The 16,364-nt window shown below is 40.8% G+C and overlaps 1 pseudogene; it reads right to left on the reverse strand.

Annotated features, from left to right (window-relative positions):
• Window positions 1-13,508: 13,508 nt before the first annotated feature.
• On the reverse strand, window positions 13,509-15,873 carry LOC131347172 (microfibril-associated glycoprotein 4-like; annotated as a pseudogene).
• Window positions 15,874-16,364: the final 491 nt, after the last annotated feature.

A 16,364-nucleotide genomic window follows, 5' to 3' on the forward strand; every position in this document is an offset into this window, starting at 1 on the left:
TTAGAATCCATTCGCGGACGATGTAAAGGGCCGAAGGCTAAGATCTTGGTCGAGGTCACGGAAAAACAGGGTCAAAACCAGAAAGCTATGAAGAAACAGTCAAAACCAAAACGCTAGTCCAGAAAACGAAGTCAGAAGAAAACAAGCAGGGTCATACACGAGGAAACTAGACAATAGATAAATCAAGGCTTGGCAGGTAACACTAAGGAAACAATGCTTCGCAATCAGACTGAGATAGCGTGCTGCTTTTATATGTCACTGAACCGGAAGTGAGCAGAAACAGTTAATATTCGGGCGATGGCTCCCTCTGGTGTTCAGGCCTCGTGACACCTACCTTTCTAGGTCTGGAAAGCTAAGGGGTTCTGATATCTTCCAGATTTGTCCATCTGATCTTCAACAAGATGGTCTTCATAGAGTAATAGTTACCTTTCCAGGACTGCCACATGATCCCTGCGTATGCTGTGCCCACATTCCTGTATTTGTACAGGCCATTGGGGTTGGTATTGTGGCACGGCCAGTAGCTGTACCAGCATCCTCCACATAGGACAAAGAATCACCACACAACAGAGGACAGTGTGAAGGACAAGCAAATTAAACATTTGGTAATGTGTTAAAGATAATTTATAACACCATTTGCTGACAAATCAACTATTTACTATTTAGATTTGTTGAATTCATAAAAAAGTCAGTGTTTCTGTTAATTCCATGCACTCTGCTGAAGTCTGTAGTTCTGCCTGAGGTCTGAATATTGATGTGTGTAGATAGATAGATAGATAGATAGATAGATAGATAGATAGATAGATAGATAGATAGATAGATAGATAGATAGATAGATAGATAGATAGATAGATAGATAGATATTTTATTCAATTTACAGCTTCCAGCAGTATCCACAAACACTGGTAATAGATAAAATAAGAAGGAATATAACAAAAAATACTAAATACTCAAATTTAAGGGTACAAAAATATAACAAAAAATATAACAAATAACAAAATATAACACAATATAACAAAATATAGAAAAAAAATACTAAATACAGCAATTTAAGGAATAAATACAGAGCTTTAAGGAATACAAGATAAGATAAATAATTAGCAAAAAAATAAGAGTTTAAAGGTACAGACCTACTGAGGTGATGTGCAAAAACTGTTTATGTGCAAAAACTGCGTGTTTGAGTCCTGTGCAAATCTCAGTGTATTGAAGAGTTCTGTGCAAACCAGAGTGTATTTTGCGTAGTGTGTAGTTTGTTGTACAGTCCAGGACAGAGATTAGTGTCAGCACTGACTTTTCCCACTCCGAGTGGAATTACAGTAAAGAGTCGCATGGCATGGGGGAGGATCGACCTCCTCAGTCTGTCAGTGGAGCAGGGCAGTGACAGCAACCTGTCACTGAAGCTGCTCCTCTGTCTGGAGATGATGCTGTAACATTTGCTCCAGCTTCCTCCTGTACTACTCCTTCACCTCCCTGAGCTGGACGTTTAGTTCCTTCTTCACACGCTTAAGCTCCTGCTGATCACCATCCCTAAAGGCCCTCTTTTTCTGGTTCAGAAGTCCCTTGATGTCACTTGTGATCCAGGGATTGTTGTTTTTATAGCATCATACAGTTCTTACTGGAACAACAATGTCCATACAGAAGTTGATGTAGTCAGTAGTGCAGTCAACATCCTCCTCAATGTTATGTTTCATCAAGTGTTCTTTTATAAGCTGCAGAATAATTAGTATATAAAGAGTAATAAATTTGATGACTACAGCTTGGATTATTCATAAAATTATCCATTATAGTACTAATAATAACAATGTATTTTGGCACTATACAAGTCTCGTTTTAGATTAGATTAATTTGTTTGCTTGTTTGTTTGTTGCTCTAGATGCTGTTGGAAAACTTGTCTCTGATTTGCCATTGATTCTCCGCTGAGTTTGGTGGATTATACGGCATGATGTTCATGTGAATTTTTTTTTTGTAAAAATTAGTAGATTGTAGAAAACTACAACAGGTTAGTTCAAGGTTCAAGGTTCTTTATTGTCAATACCACCATATGTGCAGACATACCGAGGAACCAAAATACCGTTTCTCTTCTCTTGTCAGTATTAACATTGTAATTTCAGTCAGTGCAACAGAGAACAGATTTTTGTGACGGTACCAGCAGTATACTTGTAATATATAGATATAAATAAACCAGTGAAAAATAAATTGAACATCTGAATAAATATATGTCTGAGTAAGTGTAAACAGTGAATTCTATTAAATATACAAATATATTCTAAGGTACAAATAAGCTGAAGATAGATGTAAAGATGAACATAAACATGAAGATAAATGTAAACATTCAAACAGTTAGATGCAAAACAGTATGTACAATATGTACAATAGCAGCAGTATGAGTAGTGCAATAAATATTGTAAGGTGTAAAGTGCAAAACATTGTCGGATCGAAATAGTTTGTGCATGTAATGCTGAAACGTAATGTTTGAACAAGTGTTTGTAAACAGTTCAGTGTGTATAGAATTTTGTCGACAGTATAAAGTGTCTAATGTGCAATGAAGCGTGGGTGAGCTGTAGTTTCAGAGTTCAGGAGTAGGTATGGGAGGAGATACATGATGGACAGAGTTCAGCATCCTGACAGCCTGTTGGATGAAGCTGTTTGAAAGTCTTGTGGAGTGAGCCTGGAGGCTCCGGTACCTTCTCTCTGAAGGCAGGAGGCTGAAGTAGAGGTTTGATGGGAGTGAACCATCTGCTGCACCAATGATCTTGCCGGCTGCTTTCACTATGCGTTGCAGAGTCTTTCGACAGGAGGCAGTGGATCCGCCATACCACACAGTGATGCAGTTGGTGAGAATGCTCTCAATGGTGCCCCAGTGTCTGAAGCTCCGTGTGCACACACGCCAATTCATTGGCCCGGACAGGACATGTGACAGAGGAATACATGCCAGAATGTCCATATAAGGGCATCTATGTCACACCCATTTCAGCTTGCCTTTTGTCTGAAGGGAGCACGAGAGGACGCTCAGGGTGTGGCCAGCGATGCAGCATCTCGTTCCCTTCTCTAGGAACCAGGTTGCATAAGTAACCTGTTGTAGTTCCCTTTCGAGGGAACTCGACGCTGCATCATGACTGACACTATGGGAATGTCAATGCCCACGCTGCCACACACTGGTCGATGTCTGTCCCAGGGGCTGTGAGAGAGCATGAGCGGACCAGGAACAGAACACCCATTAGCCCTGAAGGACCTGAGACCCAGGAGTGGGGTCCAGGTCCAGGTTATAAAACCTGATAAAAGTGTGTGGAGAGGACCAGCCTGACACAGCACAAATCTCCTGGAGAGGAACACCCCTAGCCAGGGCACTGGATGAGTTGACACCCCTAGTGGAGTGAGCTCTGACCCCTAGAGGCGATACCATGAGCAAAACCACGCATCTTGTAGGCCTGGGTAATGGCCTCTACCACACTGTGCAAAGCACTGCTTGGAGACCAGAATACTCTTGTTCTGGCTCCCAAAGCAGATGAATAAGGAGTGGGACTTACGCCACGAGCTGGAGCAGTGGACATAAGTCTTAAGGACTCTGACTAGACAGAGCAAGTGCAGCCTCTCCTGTTCCTCAGAGTCATGCAGTGGAAGACAGAAGGCCTGCAGGATGACCGGACAACCGGCCATCCTGGGCACCTTTGGCACATATCCAGCCCTGTGGTCCAATATAGCTATGGACATGCCAGAGGCAAACTGCAGGGGAGCCTGCAGATTCCCTACCCATCTAAGGGAGGCCAAGGCTAAAAGTAGAGCCATCTTAAGGGTCAGAAACTTCTCTGAGGCTGACTCCATGGGCTCAAAGGGGGCTTCCAGCAACGTGTCCAGAACCACCGAGAGGTCCCAGGAGGGGAGGCGCAGTCTGCAGGAAAGCCTCAGCCACCTGGCACCGTGCAGAAAGCAAGAAACCAGAGAGTGCCTATCTAGGGAGGCACTGAGGACAAGGGTGTGGTTTGCAGCAATGACAGCCACATACACCTTTAAAGTAGAGGGGGACAAGCCCCAAGAAAGGCAAGACTGTAGGAATCCCAGCACCGATCGGGCAGTGCACTGGGACCTGCTCGCGCTGAGCGCCCCAGACCCTAAAAAGCCTCCACTTTAGAGCATACAGCTTCCTAGTTGAGGGAGCCCTCTTCACAATCTCTGATGAGAGGCCTGCCTCTAGGAACTGGTCCCCCTCAGGGGCCAGACCCAGAGCTTCCACATCTCCAGGCAGGGGTGGAAAATCTCCCCTAGTGCCTGAGAGAGGACATCTTTCCTTACAGGAATCTCACAAGGAGCACCGTCTAGACAAAGGTCCGCGAAGCAAAGTGGAGTGGGCCAGCAGGGAGCCACTGGAAGAAGGTGGACCCCATCGTGGAGCACTCTGGCTAGGACATCTGGGAGCAGAGCTACCAGGGGAAAGGCGTACACACGCAGCCTCGGCCAGGTCTGTATCAGAGCCTCCAGGCCCAGAGGGGCTGGATGAGAGAGGGAGTACCACAGCGGACAGTGTGTTGACTCCTCGGAGGCAAACAGATCCACATCCACTCGGCCATAAATCTGCTAAACGGTCTCCACCTCCTGAGGGTGGAGCCACCACTCCCCGGGCTTCAGCAACTGGATGGCCAATGGCTTTGGCCGTTGAATGTTGGCTGCTGTCACCATGAAACCAAATAGCATTCACTGCTAATAGTATGGAAGCCACGCGAGCAGGAGACAGACATGCCTGCACCACAGTGGAATCCAAAATTACCCCCAAGAAGGTGGTTCTCTGGGAAGGAGAAAGTACACACTTTTCTGGGTTCAACCTGAGGCCTAGAGCTTCATATAGGCAAGCACAGCATCCCAATGACTAGATGCCATGGCCTACGACTGGGCCAGGATGAGCCAGTCATACAGGAAATTCAGTAAACAGATGACCTGGAGATGCAGGGTGCCAGGGTAGCATCCATGCACTTTGTAAAAGTGTGCTAGCCAAATAGCATCCAGTGCTAACAGTATGGAAGCCACCCGAGCAGGAGATAGACATTCCTGCACTGTGGTGGAATTCAAAATTACCCCCAAGAAGGTGGTTCTCTGAGAAGGAGAAAGTACACACTACTCGGGGTACAGCCTGAGGCTGCCATGGCTTACAACTGGGCCAGGACGAGCCAGTCGTACAGGAAATTAAGTACATGGATGTCCTGGAGATGCAACAGCGGCAGGGTAGCATCCATGCACAAGTTCCTCTTGGTGGAACGTAGTTTGGTGTGTGCCGACGATTGTGGGCAACACTGCCTGAAATGGAAGACGACAGGTGGAGAACTGGATCCTGTACCCTTCCCCTACGGTATCTAGGACCCACTGAGAGACACCTGGCAGAAGTTTCCACACTGCCAGGCTGTCTGAAAGAGGTGTCAACCTCGTGTTGTCCACCCCGGCATCCCGAAACTGGCAGACACAGACCGGGGGGAATAGATTTACGAGGGGAAAACGGGAGCCCTACCGACCCCCAAAATGCCGTGGGGAAGAAGGTAGGGAAAGCCTCACTAAGGAGGATGCTCCCAGGAACCCTAGCCCTTAGACGTCAGGATTCCTTCATGGCCCTTCTGGCCGAGATGACAGAACTCCATCTGTGAAGTGCAGAAACGTGGCCGGTAAATGGGATTGGAGTTTGCGAGGAGGAAATCTCCCACAATACACTCAGCCGGCTCACTCGATAGGCGACTGGGCATGCTTCTCCCCAAAACAAACCACGCAAAGAGTGTGGGTCATCCTCTGCAATAAAATGCGGACACAGATGCACACACCTCTTAAAATTCTCAAACGCCATACCTGCGGACAGATAATTGACACACATACAACTGTGAGTGCTTCCTGAAGACAAAAAAGCTGAATGGATGTGACGTAGATGCCCTTATATGGACATTCTGGCGCATATTCCTCTGTCACGTGTCCTATCCGAGCCAATGAATTGGCATGTGTACACACAGAGCTTCAGACACACTTCCTCAACAGAGTGTTCCCATAGCATCAGTTATGACTCAGCATCGAAAGGGAACCTGAGGCAAACCTTTATTTACCATTACTGTGTTCTCACTCAGCCTTTAACAGATTTATGTTCACACTCACTGTCCACTTCCCATCATGGTGGTCATTGCTGTCCATGTAACCCATATCACAGTACACCTTTACACGTTTAGACCCTGCTGGGTCAATGGTGTACTCCACTCCACTGGGCGTTCTTCATTACCCTTATCTCATAAATGTCTTCACAGTCCAGCGGAAGGGACTTGTTAATGAGAGGAGCCGAGTCCACCAGTGAGGACAACGCTAATATCAGGAAGAGCAGCATGACTTGATTCTGAAGAAGAAGAAGAAGAAGTAGAAGGAGAAAATGTCTGTCACAAATCTTTCCCTCATGTTTTGGTGCTGAGCGTGCAGCACATGGGAACTGGGAGCAGTTCAGTGCCACATGTGTTTCCTGTTCATTGTTCTTGCTAAGCCATAACCATAGCTTGTTTGATGTTTAGACCTTAGCTTCTGTTTTCTGTTTTCCATGTTCTCATCCTAACCAATTATTATAATAATTAAATCCTTAACACATTTAAATAAATGATTAGGGAAAAAAAGGTAAGACATGACAAAAGTTCACTATATCTGTGAAAATGCAAAAAAATGAAAGTAAAAAAAAAGATCTTAAATTTTAATTAATTATTCATTACAGTTATCTGTTAGCAGTAATAACTCTTTGCATTATGACACTCACCTGTGCTAGTTCTAGTCAAATGCAGTCAAATGCAAATGGACACACAGGGAACATTTGTGTCTCTTTTAGAATGCTCCCTTACCAGCTTGGCATAAATTCAAAGAGGCTGAACAGGTGGAATTGTGAGATAATCTGTAAGAATCACATTAATATAGATATACTGATAAAATTTGCATAATTATTTCCTCCCCCAGAGTGCTTTGACACAACAAAATAACAACAAAATATTTAAATGTCATTTTACAATAGACAACTACACCTCAGCTGAGATTCTGGTTCATCTGCATTCCTGTCTTACCCTGCATTGTGCATTGTTGGTCTCAGTAACTTAAACACTGGCTTTGGAGTTTTATGTATCATAATCAGAACATGAGCTATCCTGTTGTTAATAGAGTTACATGTGCAGTATACTACATTATACAGAGTGGCACTGACTCCATGTCATAGAATATGAGCTCTCCAATCTGGTCTAAATCAAATTCCCAAAAACATTACTGTAATTATTACTTTTAACAGGAATATAACTCAGTTCTCCCCTTTAAAATATCCTTATGATGAACTCATATTAGGACACACATAATAAGGTAAACTTACATAAATGCTGTAATATTCCACACATATTTTAACATTTTCATTTCCTTTCAGTGTTCATGTTAAAGTATGTACAACACCTAATGTGGTGATTTCACACTGTTTTGTTTGGTCTGATGCGATGGTTCTCTTTCGGAGAAGAGTGAGATGCACCCTTAAAGAAACCTTGACCCAGGTGGAGTATACTGAGATCTTGTGAGTATGGGTGGAAGTTTGTCGTGGACTTAAAGGTATGTGAAGGGCACATGAAAAAATGACAGCATCACCACATGGACAAGACAAAATAAGCGCACAATAAAAGTGTGTTAAACCTAAACATTTCTAAAATACATACTACTTAAATAAATAATTTTAACAAATCATGTATATCATGAATTTATTAACCAAAAATATTGTTGTGTTATATTACATGCAAATATTAAAAGAAAATTTAACTGTCATTAAGAACACCAAAAACATTTTTTGATAAAATGAGAGTATCCACTGTATATAGATCAGAAACATAAGGAATGGCAACTGAAACTCATGTTCAAACAATTATTAATATATTACCTATTTAAACATGAGCTATAGAAGAGAACCAGTAGAGCCGGTTTATTTTTAGATGTAACATTGACTTTGATTGAAGGAACTGCTGTGCTTTTATTGTGTTAAAGCAAACATCTTCTTTAGCTCAATATAGAGAAATCACTTCAGAATCACAAGCAGAAGGCATTTGTTAAAGATTTTGACAATAATGTATACGTACCCAAGGCAAACAGGTGGATGTGTAAATATACAGTCTGATGTGGCCAAAGGATAGCTGAGAGGTGTGCCTGGATTTCCCTTTCTGTTTGAGAGTGCATGTTTTATCTGCTGCTTCCAGTGGTGTGTTTTCTTTTCTTTCTGTTTTCTTGTTCAAATGTCCATATGTTTTCTATGTTTGATGTTGTTTTCTGTTTTATTATTTTGTTGTTTCTGGTTGTTTTTCCACTGCAGATTTTGAGTGGTGGATTTCTCGAGACTTTGAGCCACCTTGAGTGTGTGTTGTGTGATGTTTTCAAAGCATTTAAAAGTTACAAGAATTCACAGACTCTGTCTAAGAGGTGTGTTTGAAACCTTACACCATGAGCCTATAAAGCACAACCATCAACCTGAAGACATCACTGACAAAAAAAGAGAAAATAATGTGCCTCCTATTTGTATCTGTATGTGTATTTATTTAGAACATATCTGATCAATAACCAATTAAAGATTTATATTTGGTTATATCCATACTGTCAAAAAAACAAAAATGGCCTTGAAGAAATCCTCAAAAGAAGCAGTCTTGATAAGGGAGAGGTACAAGCTCACCAGCATTACCATCACTTTCACGTTTATGGCATTGATGTCTTTATCCAGAGAGTCTTACCAATGACTATCACTGAATATACTGATATTGTATATTATTCAATAGGTCACAGACAAATAATATCATGACATGTCTTGGGATAAAATACAACATGTAGAACACACAGACTTTTTGCACACAAGTGCTAGTTTAAGTGTTTCAGGAAGAGGTAGGTCTTTACACATCATTTGAAGACTGCTAGTGAGTGACTCACTGATGGATCCACTTCAGTTTGCATATCGGGCAGGCAGAGGCATAAATGATGCAAAAACTTTCATCATAGACACCGTACACAAACATCTGGAACACCCCGACTCTTCTGCCAGACTCCTGTTTGCTGATTTCTCCTCAGCATTCAACACCCTGCAGCCCCATATACTGGCTACCAAACTCTCCTCCCGCTTTTATATGGACGACCAGCTAATTCTGTGGATAATGGACTTTCTAACCAACAGGTCAGAGAGTTCTGATAAACAACATCTTCTCTGGCCTCCAGTACACCTCAACTGGTTCCCCACAAGGCTGTGTGCTTTTACTGCTGCTCTTCATTCTGTACACAGATGACTGTGGATCTACTCAGCCCTTGAGTAGATCCACTGTCGGGCCCTTCACAGCACCATGGACCAGTTCTGCAGGAGTTTGTGGAGTCGTATGACAGCTCTCACCTGGAACTGAACTAAAACTAAACTATCAGTAAAACTAAAGAGATGGTGGTGACTTTTGCCAGGAAGCAGAGGGATCTAGCTGCCGCTGTCACTACCACTATCTATGGGAAACCAGTGGAGCTGGTTGAGGAATACAGATATCTGGGAACCATCTTTGACCACCTGCTGCAATTCTCTTCCAACACTGAGTAGATTCTCAAGAAGTGTCACCAACGGCAGTACCTCCTTAGAAAACTCAGCTCCTTTGGAGTCAGCAGCGACATTTTGCTGACTTTTTACTACACCTTCATAGAGAGCATCATCATGTTCTCCATAACCTGTTGGTTCTATTCCACCAGCCTATAGAACAGGAACCGGTTACAGAGCACCATCTCAGTGTGCTCCAAGATCATCGGCCGGCCTGTCAGATCACTCTCGTACATTCACGACCAGCAGGCACTCGGACTAGCAGGCAAGATCATTGATGACCCCTCACATGTTCTTCACCCTGCATTCGAGTGGCTCCCATCCAGACGGTGGCTCCACTGCACCGCCTTCAGAACCCAGAGGAGGAGAGCCACCTTTGTCCCAAAATCTGCTTCTGAACTCCAATCTCTAATGCCTCCCAATCTTTCTCTCCCCTACACACAAATGCACACAGGGACTCAGGTATCCAGCTGGGGATTTTCTCCTCAGATATTATGCACCTTAAGGACTCTCTCACACTGCACATTCTAGCACCCAGCAGGACCAGTTACTTGTTTATATTATTTATTTATTGCTCATCAGTGCAATAACTTGTGATTTACTGCAACTAAATTATTATACCTGTATATTACCAAGACAACTATTTGTATATTTTCCCCTACATATTACATCATCACTCTTCTCACTGTTTTTCTGTAAATAACCAGTGCAATATTTTGTAAATATCAACCTTTTTAAATCACTGAAAAATACTTAATTGCTTTTTAATAACCTGTCTGCACTGTATCCCAGCCACATGTTTACATCTTTCTGAACCATTCTCAGTATGGTCAATGGCATACTGAGGGTCAATGGCATGGGTCATTAGGGTCAATGGCATATCTGTATAACACAGTTATACAGTTTATTCTGTACTTTATCACTACTGTGGCTTCAATTTCCTTTTATTACTAGTACTGTTCTTGTTTATATTTTCTATATTTTTTAACTGTATTTTTATTATTTCTATTATTATTATTATGCCCTTCATGCTGCTCACATGCCTTTAATTGCCCCTCGGGGGCAAATAAAATTTGTTGAATTGAATTGAATTAAATTGAATTGACTGGGCCATTCAGGCATCTAGGGGAAGTTCATTTCAAAACCTAGATGCCAGAATAGTCAAGTCTTGATGCATAACTTCCTTGTACCCTGAAATATTGGGGTATCAGTTGAGCAGTGCTGGAGGATCTGGAGTAGTGTGATGCAGTGCGAGATGTGATAAGTGCTTTGAGGAAGCTGTGTGGATAAAAATGACCAAATCCTTTTGATATTGTAAAGGACATACAGAGAGGAGTATGTCAATTTAGCAACATGCAAGAAAAAGGACAGTTGTTTGTCCATGGGTTGATGAGTTGAGTGTCATCAGCATAGTGGTGGTATGAAACGACATGTAAGAATACTTCGCTAAGAGTACAAGTATAAAATAGAAGAGGACTGTATACTGAGCCTTGTGGGACACCAGTGGAAAGTTTACGAGGAGCAAATGATTCTGGGTGGACATGTCTCCGAGTCTCATGGTTGACTGTGCCAAACACTGCTGAAAGTCGAGGAGGATAAGGCCTGATGACAGTTTGGATGACATACTGAAAAAGGCAGTCTCTGTGGATTGTGCTGCTTTTATGTCAGACTGGTTTGACTGGATTCAAACCTACACACTTGCACCCACATCAAGACACACACACTGATACATACACAAACACACACATATTCAAACACCCACACCAGAATGATTTCAAACACACACACATACTTAAATACATACTCAATTATGCACACAAACACAAAACCCCCAAATTAGACAAAATTATAGAATGTGTATTGATTTTGAAATTAAATTGAGATACAATACACTCTGATCTGTCCAAAATATTTTATTCTTTTCCTTTGTTTTTTATAGTTTGCCTATTAAAATAGGTATACCAATAAATCACATTCTGAACATACATTTCAGGATGGCATGTTGTGATTACACCAAACTGTCAGACAGCAGCTCTGGACATAACATATTTAACAATCAGATACATCTAAAAAACTGCTCATAAGCATCAGAAAAAAAAAAAATATTTGCAAGCAATGATGATTGGGCCCAAGCAACGGCACCATCACCACCCAGGTGCACCAGATACAGTGGGCACAGTGGGTACATGCATATAACGTGGAAATACCAAAAAGACAAAAGTGACAGTTTGGGTGTATATATATCATATATACATGTGTACATATATATATGATATTATGATAATATTATTAATATTATACTAATATAATATACATCATAGCATTTTTCTTTTCCTGAAGTGTATATACATTTTTTGGCTGACTAATCCTTAGAAGAACAAGAGGGCCCTCTGCACTACTAGTGCTTGAATTGAATTCTAACTGTACAGCTACATACCACCTTAAACTTTCACTTCACGTTCACTTCCTGGTTTTCGTACGGACATTTAAGCAGAGCGCACACACTAGTTTGTTTAGACATCATATTTTAACTGTGAATTTAGTTTGTATTTATTATTTGAGAATGTCTTGCAGTCGTTTAAGCATGTATAGCTTGCATAACTTGCGAGTGATGTTGATGGCTTGCAGTGTGGTAGTTTGTTAGCATGCCTGCCTCCCATGTTGGAGACCTAGGTTCAAGACTCACTCGGAGTTGTATATATATATTATTTGAGAATTTCATGCAATAGTTTAAACATCATATTGAAACCTTAAGCTTTAAACTGTTCCTACAGCTTGAATTCTTACTCTACAACCACATAAACTACCTTAAAAATTTTAAACTGTGACTTTAGCTTGGATATATTATTTGACAATGTATTGCAATAGTTTAAGCAACATAGCACTTTGCTTTTTGCAATCACACGCATTTTCTTCTGGAAATGCAACATTCTAGTTAAAATTGTGTTTGTGAAAATAATGTCCCTCCTTAACTCACCCAGAATATACTGAAGTAGTAGCTCCCCCTTGTGGAGGAATGTAGGAGGGAAAAAAATGATTGCACATAAACTAAAACTTTATGTTAATATTTATGACATTTAATATTAATGACATTCCTGTTATAACCGGATATACAGGGGGTCCTCGGTTTACGACGTCCTTGACCTACAGCGTTTCGTGGTTACGTCGCCAGCTCCCATAAATTTTTAAGAAAGTCTTGTTCCATTATTCTGATATATATTCCATATATATATATATAACTCTGATATCTTATTGGATTTTAGTAATTTATCATATTTTTAATATTTCTATACTATGTTATTTTGTTAGTTATGTTAGTTTGTATATTCCTATTTTCTCCAAATATTTTATCTGTATCCCTTTTTTATGCCTATACACTTTATATTTACTCTATTCTTCATTCTCTCAAAATAAAGGACAGTCATAAAAAAGCATTTCACTGCATGTCGTATGGTGTATGATTTTGTATGTGATAAAATTTGAATTTGATTTGATTTTACATGAATGTTTGCTAGAATAAACTAACAGAAAATTGATGAGTTGTTTAAAAATATGAGTTGTTTTCTATCTCTTTCAGTGATGAGTCTGAAAAATTCCATGAGATTACTACAAAATTACTACTACCTCCCACAGTCCAAAGACATGCTGCTAGGCTGATTGGAGTCCTCACACCTCACACCTCTAGCTTCTTGGGTTTGGGTCTCGCTCCCGCTCTCTAAATCTCTAAGTCTCTAAACTGCCTGTAGTGTGTGATTGCGTGAGTGAATTAGTGTGTGTGTGTGTGTGTGTGTGCCCTGCGTTGTATCCTGAGATAGGCACAGGCCCCCCGTGACCTGAGGATAGATCAGATAAGCAGTACAGACAATGAAATGAAAAAAATATATATTTTTCTGGATGAAGTGAATAAAGACAGAAAATTCAAGATCTAAAGTTAAGTACCCATATGTCCAGCTTTATATAGGATTGAATTATAATATAAGTATTTTTGTTTCTAACTTAATCCTAATTTTCTTGTCATGTTTAAGGCCGAGGTCTGATTTTCCTAGTAACGGTCTTAAGGCCATAATCTAGTCCTCTCCAAGTGGTCCACACATTACCAATGCCATAATGTGTGCCATCTTGTCCTCCCAGGTATATACCGTTGGGGTTTGTACCATAGCATGCGTAGTACCAAAATGCCCCGAGGTGTTGTCTAGCACAGCCATTAGGATTCTGCTCATTATCATAAGTGGAGAATTTCAGTCCACTGTGACCAGACAGGGAATCACCTGCAGAAAAAAACATTTTTTTACTTCATACATTATACACATATTTGAAATAAAACCTAATCCACAATTATTTGCACACAAACATTGACCATCATCAGATCTCTCACCTGCTCCACCATCTATAAAGCCTCCGACTTCTAGCATGTAGCCATTCTCTTCATTGCTCACAGAGAAAACTGTGTAGGTAGCAGATGCTTTATTTCCATCACGGTCCTCCGTGTCCACTTTAGGCTCATACAACTTGCTGTGGGTCATCGTGTAGAGGTTCCCCAAACCTGCAGAAATGAGTACACAGGGCTATGTAGAAGTGTAAAAGCCAGTTCACTTTGGAAGAGCTGAGTTACGAGTCATGTTGACCTAATTTAATCTTGCAGTGAAGGTTTCTGTTGACCTCAACAATCTAACCAAGCAGCTCTCAAACTAGAAAAACTAGGCTTATTCCATTAATTATTAAGAGAAAAAAAGTCAGCATCTCTATTAAAACACATCCAGTGTGGACTAACACAACACTGTTTCACAAATACAAGTGAACCACAGTGCAATAAACACAGGTAAGTACACAGAGCAGCAGGAGCAACATCAGGAGGAACTAGACTGTAGAAGTGAACAAAGATAAGCCATAAAAATAGATCTCACCCAGCCAGTATTCTCCACTCTCATTCCCAAAGCCATTCTTGTACTACACCCAAGGCCTGTAGAAACTCACACTGCCATCCATTCTCCTCTGAATCACCTGAGAGAGAAGGAAAGAGAGAGAGAGAGAGAGAGAGAGAGTGTCATCTCATGATGATGGATGTTATCCTGTGCTGTCAATCAAATGTTTTGAAAGTTTGGTTTTTATATCAGTAGACATTTGCTACTGACATAAACTAGACAAATTCTACTGACATTTTAAACCACAAACTGATGGTACACTCCTCTCAGGTGCATCAGTTCCACATTACCAGAGTATGCTGCTTAGTTCACTCAGAAATAACCCAAAAGAGCAGTTTACTACTTTTCCCCCATTAAAAACACCAGATGACCCAGTCAACATAGGATTGATGGATTGGTGTTTTGACCACGCCCCCTTTTGCTTCATACCACATACATCATGTTTCATTCAGGGCTCTCATCTTCACGTAGCTAACAGTTAAAAACACATTCTCTATCAGAATCTATCACATATAGCATCCTGTAATCCAAAGTATTAAAAAATGGTATTTTTGTTTTTAGCTGCAAGAAAATAGCAACATTTAATTAGAAAGTATTTAAAAACACATTTGTTTTCTTTACTTTCCTGTGATGGTCAGTTACTTCATCAAGTCATAACTGATCAGTCTCCTACCGTCCATCCTCGGGATGAATCCTCAGAGCAGCCCATGTCACAGGACACATTTACAGGGGTGGAGACTGAGGGGTAGATGGTGTAAATTCCGCTACGCTGAACACCACTCCTGTAGAATTCATGACAGTGCTGAGGCAGGAGATGAACATACGCAGAAGCAGCAGGAACACCAGCAACAAGAACAGCGAGAGAGGGAGCTAACAAGCAATATGTCTGAGAGAGAGAGAGAGAGAGATTTAAGATAATATATACTATGTTCACATATTTTATGCCATCATAAAATATCCTCTAAACCACCACCCAAAACCTGCAAAAGCATGGAAAAGTGTGTCTGGCCAGTGTTGTTAAAGTAAAAGTAAATTTGTTCTCAGGTCTTCGTTCCTTGAATTGAATTAAATGTTGAATTAAGAGAGAGAGAGAGAGAGAGAGAGAGCTTAACCTTTATCAGAATCAAAATCACTTTTATTACTTTATACTTACTTTATAAAAACTGTGGGTTTTGCATGCAAAAGGAATTTGTCTTGGTGTACAGGTGACTTACTGAACTATTGATGTCATTATTTTGATTATTCTCTTAATGCACTTCTATACTGCTGGCAAAGTACATTTTAGATTTTATTAATTAAGTTGTTAATTTAAAAACATTCTAACTGTAATTAAAAAAAGAAAGAATATAATACAAAACTTCTCACCATTACAGTCAAGGCCCTCATTTCTTTTCTCTGCAAAATAAAATGCAGCAATAATCAAAAGGATTTGTCAGATTTCTTAAGTCATTTGTCAAAGCAAGGATGTTTTATTCATGAAAATTAAATATAAATTATTCTCAGACAGTAACTTTCCTGTGCAGGAGTCTGTCTGTATCTGATTCTGCTGATGAGGAGTTGATGCTTTCTTTCTCGGTGTATATCTGTGTGTCTTTTATACTGTAGCTAATGTATGCAGGTTTACATTTATTCTATAATTAACATATTTACAAGAAACGTGAACACGTTGCTCGTCTACATTCCACTTCACATCACAAACATCACAAGTATTCTTTGATTTCAAAGAAGCCCTTGAGCAAGGCGCCCAACCCACCCTGCTCCAGGGGCACTGCATCATGCCTGACCATGCATTCTGACCCCAACCCCCAAGGATGGGATATGCGAAGAAGGAATTTTACTGTGCATTAATGTATATGTGACAAATAAAGACAACTTAA

The sequence above is a fragment of the Hemibagrus wyckioides genome, linkage group LG26 (genome assembly GCF_019097595.1).
Source record: "Hemibagrus wyckioides isolate EC202008001 linkage group LG26, SWU_Hwy_1.0, whole genome shotgun sequence".
Lineage (NCBI taxonomy): Eukaryota > Metazoa > Chordata > Actinopteri > Siluriformes > Bagridae > Hemibagrus > Hemibagrus wyckioides.